A 12,797-nucleotide genomic window follows, 5' to 3' on the forward strand; every position below is an offset into this window, starting at 1 on the left:
GTCATGCCTACAGTCAAGCATGGTGGTGGGAATGCCATGGTCTGGGGCTGCATGAGTGCAGCAGGTGTTGGGGAGTTACATTTCATTGAGGGACACATGAACTCCAATATGTACTGTGAAATACTGAAGCAGAGCATGATCCCCTCCCTCCGGAAACTGGGTCGCAGGGCAGTGTTCCAGCATGATAATGACCCCAAACACACCTCTAAGACGACCACTGCTTTATTGAAGAGGCTGAGGGTAAAGGTGATGGACTGGCCAAGCATGTTTCCAGACCTAAACCCAACAGAACATCTTTGGGGCATCCTCAAGCGGAAGGTGGAGGAGCGCAAAGTCTCGAATATCTGCCAGCTCCGTGATGTCGTCATGGAGGAGTGGAAAAGCATTCCAGTGGCAACCTGTGAAGCTCTGGTAAACTCCATGCCCAGGAGAGTTAAGGCAGTTCTGGGAAATAATGGTGGCCACACAAAATATTGACACTTCAGGACTTTTTACTAAGGGGTGTACTCACTTTTGTTGCCGGTGGTTTAGACATTAATGGCTGTATATTGAGTTATTTTGAGGGAAGAATAAATTTACACTGTTATATAAGCTGCACACAGACTACTTTTCATTGTGTCAAAGTGTCATTTTGTCAGTGTTGTCCCATGAAAAGATATACTTAAATATCTGCAGAAATGTGAGGGGTGTACTCACTTTTGTGATACACTGTATATATCGTTTTTATTATTAATTTATATATACGTATATATATATATATATATACTGTATATATAATCTCCAACAAATTTGTATTTATGAGTGGAAAACTAACTAGAAACTGATTATGTAAAAAATTTGAATCAACTAAAAACACCCTGCATCACTCTGACAGTTTAAGTCAATGCCTAAATTAGAATATATGGGCTATACTTGAAACTTTTCTGCTGCTGTCTTTTCATATTTTCGAGAGGGCACAAAAAGTCTGTATTTTCTTTGTACTATAATATAAACGTTGTATTATTTTGCAGGGTACAATACTAGTCAAATCCAATCTGAATCCCTTTCAGCATTTTAGATCTTTCAGATACTATCCTAACATTTTGTAGCCTAACAAATGTAGCCACCATATAAATGTGCAAACACAGCCAAGAGTAGAGCTTACGAGAATACAGGTTTCATTTTAATTAAGAAATAGCTGTGACAGAAAAAAAGCATAATTTGTTTTGTTGTTTGTGGAAAAGAATCTAAATAATGTACCTAGAAACAGCATTGTAATGTGTTCCCTTTTCTGTAAAAGCTTTCATAATATATGCTAAAACTAATGGTTCTTACTTTGCTTAGCATTAAAATTACATAGAAATATTTATTCTGTTGTATAGTAATAATTAATTAGCACTAATAATTAGCAATATTACCTGTGTTAGTACATTGTAGTAAAAATTGTAAATGTTGGATTCATTAAATCTAAAGTATATGAATAAAAAGGTTGTCATTTTATAACCTTTTCATTTTTGGGGGTTCTTATGAAACCCAAATTAATAGGCTGAACAGGAGCAAAAATGACAATACATTAAAAGATATGCTAATTACAAACCCTACCTTTAAAATGTTTGGATATGTATAATCCAAAAAACATGAATCATGTATTTGCTAATTATCCTGAAGCTTAATTTAGCTGACAAAAGTACAAATAATTAATTTAAATGTTTTGGCTAACCAGTTTGTAAATGCCTACCACAGGGTTAGGACAAATACAAAATAAACAGTTTATAGAATATTCAAGTCACACTATTTTAAAACATTACACAATAAGCAGGTGAATTGGAAACGAGTGAGGGAATCTTAAGTAGGTATAAAAGGAGAATAAGACTTATAAAACTACAGAGCACTGCAGTTCAAGATTGCAAACAATTTAGGTATTTTACCATTAACTGTACATCCTGTTGTATATTACATTGTTATTTCAGTGCACCATGTCAAGTCTCATTCTGCATGCACTTCAACAATGTGGCTTTGTCCAGATCTGTCCTTTATTGGAATGTCTATGGTACATTATAAAGATGAGAATTAGACAGTGGAGACCACAGACTGCAACAACTCAGTTCCCAAATATCAAAAAATGTTAATTAATAGGAAAGGTGATGTAGCACACTGGTAAACTTGCCTCTGTCCCACCTTTTTAAAAAAGGTTAAAGGCAAAATACACTTAATGTGTATTTATAAAACGTCATTAAGGTGGTCAGTAAAAACATTGGAATTTTTGGACTCTTGTCAGTTAAAGATGAAAGAGAGTATTAACAAACCACAGATTTTCGTTTTTACTGATTTTTACAAAATGTCACAACTATTCCAGAAATGTGGTTTGATTATGGGCATGTGCCAATAAATACCCAGATGTTCGACATAAACAATGGAAATGCTATCCACAAAAAAGTGTTCAACTGGTAAAAGCATTTCTGTAAGATTGGTTTCAGAAAACTTGTTTTTAGAACTGGACTTTGTCTATATATGCTAATCTTTTACACACACATACTGTATATTTATATACTGTATATATATATATAGTATAACAGTATGCTTTGACTTTTTTGTAATTACTAGGGCTGTAACGATTCACCACTATACGCCTGGTTGCCAAATTTGGGTTTTTTCAGCCAGTTTGTACCTACCTCAGAAATAAAACGGCATTCATTATTTAGATAAATAAAAGATAATCACAAATACAGTGTTATTTTATTTTTTAAGAGAAATAATAAAAGTTAACTTTGTCATAATTTGTCTTCAAATTCAGTTTAAAAAATCAGGAAAAAAGTGTATTGTTACATCCCTAGTAATTACCATACTGCAATAAATAAAATAGATTAAAAAATAAAAAAATAAAAAGAGGAAGTTAAAAATTATTAGATTATTATTATTATAGCAGCTGTGAGAGGGGGAAAAAAGCTTGGACCAATAATGTGCGTTTGTCTCATGCATTAAAATATTAGAAGCATGCTTTTAAACCAAGAGCAATCTGAAACTAATTCTTTGTGGTGGGCATCTGAAGACAAGACTGTTTCTATTTACTGTTCTAAAATGTACATAGTCAGTTACAAAATCATTTCCAAATAATTATCTAATTAATTATAGAATAACATTAAGGGAAAAAATACACTAGATATGAAGAATTCTAACCTGTGTTCTTTTCATCCATTCAGAATAAACTACACAAAGTGAATCATGACGCTCTAATAGCAGGTTTGGCCTCGGCTAACACTTCGATTTAGATTTTAATACACAACCACTTAAATGCAAATCCAAAAAACTACTACAATAAAAGAAAATAATATAAATCCATCAGTGTGATTGTGCAGTACTTAAAACTGCTTTACTGATTACAGAGTAATGTTTAAAGGTGATGTTTTAGTGTGATTTTCAGCTTGGCACTGCCAGCATTTTAGTGAAGAGAAGCTGAAATAAATCTGTAATAAATATGTGTATGTGATTTACATGTACATGAATACATTCAGATTCATTTCTCAATGTAACCAGCTCTAATGTGACATTTACTTTATTTTTACACTCGTATTTTTTCTGTCTGTTTAGATTGCAATTTTGATACCCTGAGTAAGTGTGACGGCAGTATTTGAACCAGTTTGCATCCATAAAAAATTATTTCTAGTACACCTGAAACTTTTGCAAATTAAAAGGTTTTGTTTTACGGGTCTGTGGAAAGCATCATAGCGTTAATCATGTTTATAATTAAAAAATGTACTTGGCCTATCCTGTACTGGCCTTCCCTACTAAGATTATTTGAATTATTTTTTTTGTACAGTGCATTGGCATAGCTGGTAAACTGTGCTGTATAGCAACATGGTTTCTGAGGTCTGGTATTTATTCCGCACCTCTGATCATTGCTTGTTTATAACTGTGCATGTTTTCCCTGTTTATTTATTTTTACTCTGCAATGCCAGTTTCCACTCACCCTCCAAAAACATGCTTGCTGCCCTGCCATGGATTGTTACACTGTCCAGGGTGTATTCTTTCTCTGTGCCCAGTATTTTCTGGAACTTTTTGGATTTTTCTAAGGCCAGTGTTAGTAAAGATGAATAAATGTTACTGTTAAGTGCACTGTACAACTTAACCTTTCTATACTTACAAGGTTTTTAATTTTTTCTATTAAGTCATGGTTTTATACATGTTGTAAAGCCATTAATGCATACAAAATGTTTAATCCATTTTAATGAATACTTTGGGGTGTTGCATATTGCCATATATGTACTATAACACTGTCAAATCTGAATGGAAATAGAGTAGCAAATGAATCAAACTTATAACATTTAGTAAGAGTAGTAGCAGTGATGATAAACTCCCTCTAATGGGAGAATAAATCCAGGATAAGGACTTTAATTCAGGAAAACAGGCTAACTTTGCCAGGTCCAGATCCGTGGCCTGGAATAACCATGCCGTAAGCCTTTAATCCTGTGCGAGTGCCTGAGCTACCTGATGAATCTGCCAATATTCTGAGCTCAGTTTCCTGTTCCCTGTATCTGCTACTGGAAGCTTAGTCAACATGACAGAAGTGCAATTCTCCTGAGACCTGAGCTATACATCTGTACCTGCTCTCCTACGTGTGAAGGAACATGACTGTAAATGACAGTATAAAGATTATTCTGACAGCGTGCACTTGGAGCCAGGGGCCAGTCCTCACAAGGAATAAAGCACCAGCTTGGAGAGCCTCGGTCTTATCCTTTAGCTGGTACACTACAGACTCTCATTACCAGCCATCTTGTGGTCCACAAGCTCATCTGGATCCTGCACAACTATGTTGTTCAATTAAGAGGACTCAATCATACTGGTGAATGCCAGGAAAATAGGAAGCCTGATGGACAGCAGCTGGATCCCTTCTCATAATGCTTGTTATTTGTTATTATTTGTGAATTATCAAGCTTGTAACTGAAATGCACTTCTTAAAACTGAAGATTAGAAGTGCATATGCAGGAGGGTATGCAAGCCTAACTTCATCAATGTTTGAATGGACACATCATTAAGAATAATGACTGAATTGGATTTTTTGCTCAATATTAACACGAACATGTCAGTGTTAATATTGATTATCTTATCACCTATAAACACTGTGTGCAAGGCAGGAATACAGTCTGGACAGTGCTTACTCGGAGGTACAGGTAATTTGGAGCATGCTTGCATGTTTTGGAAGGTGAGTGAACACCAGAGTAGCCAGAGAAAGTTGATGCAAAAGAAATTTTGGTTCCTACCTCATGGCTCAGACCTGTTTGTCTAGAACATCCCACAGATGCTCAGTCATATTGAAATCTGGGAAATTTGGAAGTCAAGCCAAGTCAACACCTTAAAATCCTTAATTTTCCACATTCAATTCCTGAACAACTTTTGCTGTGTGGCAAGGTGGTTTATCCTTCAAAAATAGGCCACTGCCCTAAGGGAATACAGTACAGTTGGCATGAAGGTGTGTAGTACTTAATCTGGAAAAATATTTAGCTAGGTGGAACATGTCAAAGCAACATCCATATGGATGCCAGAACCCAAGGCTTCCTTGTAGAACATTGCTCTAAGCATCTCACTTTCTCTGCCAGCTTGCCTTTGTCACATGGTGCATCCTAGTGCCATCTTTTCCCAGGGAAAAACGCATACAAATGGCCATTCACATGATGCAAAAGAATATGATTCATCAGTCAAGGCCACCTTTTTCCATTGCTCCATGGTCCAGTTCTGATGCTAATGTGTCTATTGTATGTGCTTTCGGCACTCTGACTGATGTGTGTCCTGACACCTATCTATCATAGCCGGCATTAACTTCCTCAGCAGTCTGTGCTACAGTGGCTCTTATGTGTGATCAGACCAGCCAGGTAGCTTTTGCTCCTCACAAAAATCAATAAGCCTTGGGCACCAATGACCACTTTTTTGTGTACTAACTACTAAATGCCATGAACACCCCAAAGATATTAAAGATATTCTGACCCAGTCATCTAGCTGTCATAATTTGGCCTCTGTCAAAGTGGCTCAGATTCTTACACTTGCACATTTATTCTGCTTCCAATACATCAACTTCAAGAACTAACTGTTCACTTGCTGTCTAAAATATACCAGCCTCTGACAGGTGCCACTGTAACAAGATAATCAATGTTATTCACTTTAGCTGTCAGTGTTTTAATGTTGTAGCTGATTGGTGTAGGTAAATTATATTTCAAATAATATATGTAGAATCAACATACATTTATTTAAATCGGGACACAACTAGCTTCTATAAAGATCAATTTAGTAAATTGCAATATAAAAATACATTTAGGGTGGCACAGGGGCTCAGTTTTGCCTCACAGCAAGAAGGTCCTGGGTTCGATTTCCAGGTGGAGCGGTCTGGGTCCTTTCTGTTTGGAGTTTGCATGTTCTCCCTGTGTCTATGTGGGTTTCCTCCGGGAGCTCCGGTTTCCTCCCACAGTCCAAAAAGATGCAAGTGAGGTGAACTGAAGTTACAAAATTGTCCATGACTGTATTTGATATTAAAGACTTGAACTGATGAATCTTGGGTAGCCTGTATCTACCTGTCCTGTCATGAATGGAACCAAAGTGTGTAAAACAAGATGCTTAAATTCTAATAAATAAATTAAATTAAATGTACATTTTTAAACATTAATAACTAGTCATTGTAATGACATTGTCATTGGTAAGAAGAACAAATATGAAAACAGCAGCTGAGCCCACTCGATAGACTGATGTCCTGTCTGGGATGTTACTGCACTGCACTGAAGCCGGATCCATTTAGGACAGGGCCTCTGTATATTTATATTTTATATTTATGTTGGGCCATTATGAGTCACCCACTCATCACCCACTTACACTTAATCCCCCACAATGACAAAGTGAAAACATGTTAATACAGGGCCAAATTTGGCATCTGAGAAGCTATTTTAGGAAGGTAGAAAAGTAGCCAACGGTCACTCTAAAATATTTATAAACGTTCTGTGCATTGATAGGAGAACCTGCCAAATAGACAACTCTCTCTCTGCAGCACTCAAACAACCAGACCTTCATGGCAAGACGGAAGCCACTGTTAAGCTTGTTGTTTACCGGCACGTTTGAAATCATGTAATGGGGTGCAATGTTTTAAATAATGGGTCAGAAACTTTTTTGTGAATAAGAAATTTCAGTCTATAACTTTTAATTAATTTCCAAAAACTTAATTAACTTCTAAAAACATGCATTTAGCTCATCACTGTGGGTGATTATTCTGATGAGGATTTACTTTTGACATTTAGCAGATGCTTTTTTCCAAGGTGACTTACAATTGTGACTGATACAGTGCAAGCAATTGAGGTTTAAAGACCTTGCTCATGGGCCAACAGTGGCAACTGTCAACATCAGTCTAAAACCTGCCAGATGTATTTAACTGGATTAAGATATCATAGCACATGATTTACATAAAAGCATCAAGCTATTAGTGGATTTAGGTAACCTCTAGTGGCATCCTGGAAAACACTACCACCATGATAAAAATGGTTCGTTTTGTTGAACAGCTGATCAGTTCTAAGCTATACTGATTTGCTGTGATCCTTTCTCATAAGAGAACAAACGGACCAGCAAAATCCCCTCGAAGCATAACAGAGCCATCAGACCCACTCAGTATAAGGGTCAAGAATTCAGACATGTTCAATTCTCCTGAGATCAACCACACACATACCAGTCGACTCGTTGGGTAGGGGATGACACATCTGATCATCACAATTTTCCATAATTATCTACATACGTACTAGGGTTGGGCGGTATGACGATATTACCGTATACCGCGGTATTTAAAAATGGTGACGGTATTCAAAAATGGTGACGGTATTTTTTAAATGTGAAGCGCCAAATTTCTGCTTCAGGTTTACTTTGAAAACTGAGACTTTAGGACATGCGCGCATCCACAGTGAGGGAGGGGTGGGAGGGGTAGGCGGTTGGAGCTCGCTGATTGGCTGTGGGGTGCTCACTGGTGATAACACAGAGAGACGAGTGAAGAGCCACACTGGCTAGCGTTAGCTGTGAGCTAACAAGCAGAAACTGAAAAACGGCTCGTCTTTTAATTTTTCAAAATCAACATTTTTTATCAGTTCAACCGGAAATGAACACAAGCACGTGCATGCGCGGACATGTACTTATTTACTAAATATATCTTCAGTGTAGATCAAGCACAAGTGTTGAGAAAAAGGAGCAAACAGTAATAATAACGTTACGCCCAATATGCTGTTCTGACTCTTGTCTGCCATAGATTTTCCTGCCTATGTAAGAACTATTTTTTCCTAAATAAAAGCGCTATATTAAGAAAAAAGAATGTCTCACCTGTCGTGTAATGTGAATTATAAAATATATTGTCTGGCCCTTTAAGAAAGTTAAGCGCACTATAGGGCGTAGGGAGCGAGTGTGTAGGGAATTGATCGGATTTGTACCGTTTCTGTGCTCGAGTTGTTTTGCACTGAGCTTGTGTGACATTTAAAGTAGCGTTCTCATTAACCACTCAAATGTTTGGACTTATTTTAACATTACTTTACATCACCGTCATCGCAACATGAACATTTACATTCATATTTTTTGTTACGGTATAGAACTTAATTCTGGATTACAGGCATAACTAATCGTACACGTTCATACACTTTTAAGAAATATCTGTAACTATAAACTAAGCAGTTAACTTTTGAAATATATTGAAGTGTGTAGCCTGCTATTATTCTGTTTTGTGTGGGCAGAGAGAGATTACAATGCCAAAATGTTATGTGTTAATGTTTGTGTTAAAGTGTAATTGATACACATGTATTTATACTTATGCGTATTTATTATAGATCAGACAAGATAAGCAATGTTTGACGTTCAGATTGTTAAATCTTTTTATAATAAAACATTGAAATATTGTAATTACACTCAAGTGTGTACACTGTAAAGTTTGTCCGCGACCCCCCCCCCCCCCCCCCCCCCCCCGGTAATACCGTATACCGCGGTATTTCCTGAAGACGGTATGACGGTATGAAAATCGGCAATATCGCCCAACCCTAATACGTACTACTGTTTTTGCAGCACTAAACTCTAGTAATAAGTTTACTTTTATATTGATTTAAATGTAGTTTTTATTCACTGGTATAATAATGTATTTTTGTCACCTATCATAGTGTGATGCACAGCATTTATACAACTAGTGGCAGAATCAAATTTAATTTCATTTTATTTTTATGTTTTACCACCACTTTATCCTGGTCAGGGTTGCAGTGGTTCTGCTTCCCTGGAATCACTGGGCGCAATGCAGTAACACACCCCAAATACCAATCCATTGTGGGCCACAATCCCCCAACAATAATTTACGTTTACGCCACCCAAGTGCCCAGAGTCAAATTATTGGATATAATGTAGACGTGATTAGCAACAAATTCCATAGTCTTAGTTTGCATCACTGTTATTAAAAAAATATAGTTGCTCATGCTTTACCAAAGCACGCACAAAGTGGTTTCTGTTTTTGTACATTGTGACAGAAAAATCCTAATTTAAGTTGTTTCGTGACCTCGTCCAATCCTCCTTTCTCTTGAAGGAGTTGAGTGCACTCTATTCTCTATATAAGCACGTCTGCCTATACCAGGTTTCTTCCCGAAAAACCTCGGTTAAAACACTTCGGGTCCCCATACCCTGATTTCAGAAACCAGAACAATACCCCTGATTGTTCTCCAGTAAACCAGTGCAAAATCCCAGATTTGTCTAGTCTACTCCCGAGCCTCACAGCCACACAAATCAGATATCAACACATAATCTCATTACCAATTACATTAAGTGTAAAAACAAACATTTTCTGGCCTTGGTTCGTGGAAGCAGCAGCACTGGCTGACACTGTGGATGTGTGCCTGATTCCTTCTCTCTGAACCGCGAGGTAAGGGTTGAAGATCAGTCTTCACCAGGCGTCCCTGAATCGGCGATCATCCACAGCCCCCAGACCAGTCGAGCCGCCCCACGTGTTTGGGCGACAATTTGTGGTTGAAAAACCCTTAATAAAATACCTCAAAGACTGGATTGTGAGTAGAAAAATTTTAATCTTGTCTGCAAAGAAGGATGTGGATCTGAGGCTCTGTGAATGCGATAACAACTGATAAAATAGACATCTTTTTATATTGTTGTCGGTGACCTTGTAGGACTGTGGAATCTTCCACTGTCCTACAAGGTCACCGACAACAATATAAAAAGATGTCTATAAAGGAACTGGTCTAAATCCGCTAGAACTTGGTTTTGAACGTCATGCAATGCAACTGACACACTTCTTAACATGTACAGCATCTAGTAACATTTTATTGTAGCAGTATTCTTGGAATTTGTCTACTGAAAATACCGTAAGCATATCTACATTTTCTAAGTAGTAATTAATTATGTATTAATACTTTTAATACAAATAATTAAAAATTTTCTGTCAAAACATTAAACGTCCAGCAAAGCAATAATTAAAATCACAGTGAACGAAAGTAAGGATCATAAGTACTTCAAGCTCATGTATTGGTTTTTAAATGATTAAATTCATGTAGTATTTTTATCTTTGTCTCCACTGTGGTGACAGCTGAAAAAAAGAAAGAGAAATGTATTACTCAGGTAAAAGTTTTGTGTGTTTATAACCAATTATTAAAAAGTTATAAGACTTTAACTAGGTAGTCTACAACTAAGATGTGTATGCATTTAAACTTTAGCCTGTTTGCATGAGCTTTAAATACTTATTCAACTGTAATGTATCATTTCTGACAAGTGATGACAGCTTTAGTCTTTGATTATTATTGTCACGCTTTATATTGCCAGGACTGGGCGGCACGGTGGCTAAGTGGGTAGCACTGTCACCTCACAGCAAGAAGGTCCTGGGTTCGATCCCCAGGTGGAGCGGTCCGGGTTCTTTCTGTGTGGAGTGCATGTTCTCCCCTTGTCTGTGTGGGTTTCTTCCAGATGCTCCGGTTTCCTCCCACAGTTCAAAGACATGCAAGTGAGGTGAATTGGAGATACAAAATTGTCCATGACTGTGTTTGACAATAAACTTGCGAACTGATGAATCTTGTGTGACGAGTAATTACCGTTACTGTCCAAAATGTGTAAAACATGACGTTAAAATACTAATAAATAAATACATATTTCCAGAACTAGTAAAGACACCAACGGTCTGGTTTTTAAAATCCCATCAGCAGCTGTATGTCTAAAATCCCACTGTGTTTTCTAAGTAGTGCACTATTTAGGTAGTTTTGATATTTAATAAAGCCCATCCGAAAGCCTTATTCAGTGCAGCCAAAACACTTAAGAACTTCTACCGCGTACTGTATCAGAAGAAAGTGAAAAGTTGTAAAACAGAAACAGCAAAACACACTTAATGCATGTTGAAGTTTGTAGGGAGTAGGGAACGGATACGATTTCGGACGTAAAGTAAGTTTTCCTCGCCGCAAGCGTGATGAGAGCGTGGTGCGCATGCGCGCCGCACTAAACGCTGAACACCCCGCGATTATGATGATGCCATCTCGGAGGCTGGTACATGCGCGTCTTGTGTTATTAAATACCCAGCATTGTCTGGCACATCAGACTAACCACGCACACTGACTGCAGCTGTGACAGCAGACGTACTGCAATGCAAACATTGCAAAAAGCTCAAACTAATAGTTATACCAGGGTGTAGGCTCACCTCGCGAAGTGCTCCCACAGCGTCGCTTTGCGTCCTTGTTTTGCTCCTCATTCACAACCTGCTGATGTTTAACTGCGCGCCACAAACTAAACCAGCATGCTGCCCGGTGCCCCCCGGTCTCTGGTATCTAGGGTGGTCCGTGTCTCTGTTCCCGCTTCGGTGCAGATGTTGACAGTGCAGCGATAGTGGAGTTTGTGGATGCGAACTGCTCTGCCAAGCCTGAACGTGGAGATGCCCGAGAGAAAGCTTTGCTCAGCCTCTCATACTCGCCGTGTACGGACACTTTAACTCCAGCTCCGCTCCTCCCCTCACACATCACGTTCAGCTTGTGTGCAGGTTCAGCAGCGCCGCCTGCTGCCACAAAGCCGCCAGTGCAGCCAATCAGCGTTATTCATCTATCTAGTCGTTCATTCATTTTCACCAACAGCTTCATTATGGTCAGTGTAGAAACACTGGGCGAAACCTTTATTTATTTGCCTGCTTATTTCTTACTAGACACTTCCTCCTGGTCAGGGTCGTGGTGGGTGTAGCTCCACTAGCAAACTCTGGACATAATTTGAGACAGTGTGACATAAAGTGGGACGTAATTTGGAAACTCTGGGACAGTGGTAGCCTAGTGGGTAGAGCTTTGGGCTATCAACCGGAAGATGAAATCCAGGCTCTGCTATGCAACTACTGTTGGGTCCTTGAGCAAGGCCCTTAACCCTGTCTGCTCCAGGGGCGCCGTACGATGGCTGACCCTGCGCTCTGATCCCAGCTTCCAAACAAGCTGGGATATGCGAAGAAAGAATTTCATTGTACTGTACACCTGTATATGTATATATGACAAATAAAGTATATCTTCTTATCTTCTATCTTCTTCTAATGCAGCCTAAATGGACCCTGATCTGAGCACATATTCATCACAGGGTAACAACACATACTCACAGCTAGAAGTAGTTTTGAACATCCAATCCACCAGCCAAACCAGAGCAACTGGAGTAGCCCCATGGACCCAGGTGGAACAACATGGGAAAAAAACTGGAGTACATAGAAGAAATCCTCACTGACATCGGGGGAACGTTCAAAACCCTTCACAGACAGTGACTTGAGGCCAAGATCAAACCCTCTTCTACTTCTACCCTCTAGACACATGTTGCTGTGCAAC

At 38.4% G+C, this 12,797-nt stretch overlaps 1 protein-coding gene across 1 annotated transcript in view; it reads right to left on the reverse strand.

Annotated features, from left to right (window-relative positions):
* The window catches only part of LOC134320700 (kelch-like protein 29), a 352,789-nt gene extending 340,886 nt beyond the window's left edge, over positions 1 to 11,903 (reverse strand). Inside the window, exon 1 of the mRNA XM_063002246.1 lies at positions 11,651 to 11,903. The gene's annotated coding sequence lies outside the window, so the exon portion shown is untranslated. The remainder of the gene's footprint in view (positions 1 to 11,650) is intronic.
* Positions 11,904 to 12,797: the final 894 nt, after the last annotated feature.

This window comes from Trichomycterus rosablanca, chromosome 9, assembly GCF_030014385.1.
Source record: "Trichomycterus rosablanca isolate fTriRos1 chromosome 9, fTriRos1.hap1, whole genome shotgun sequence".
Lineage (NCBI taxonomy): Eukaryota > Metazoa > Chordata > Actinopteri > Siluriformes > Trichomycteridae > Trichomycterus > Trichomycterus rosablanca.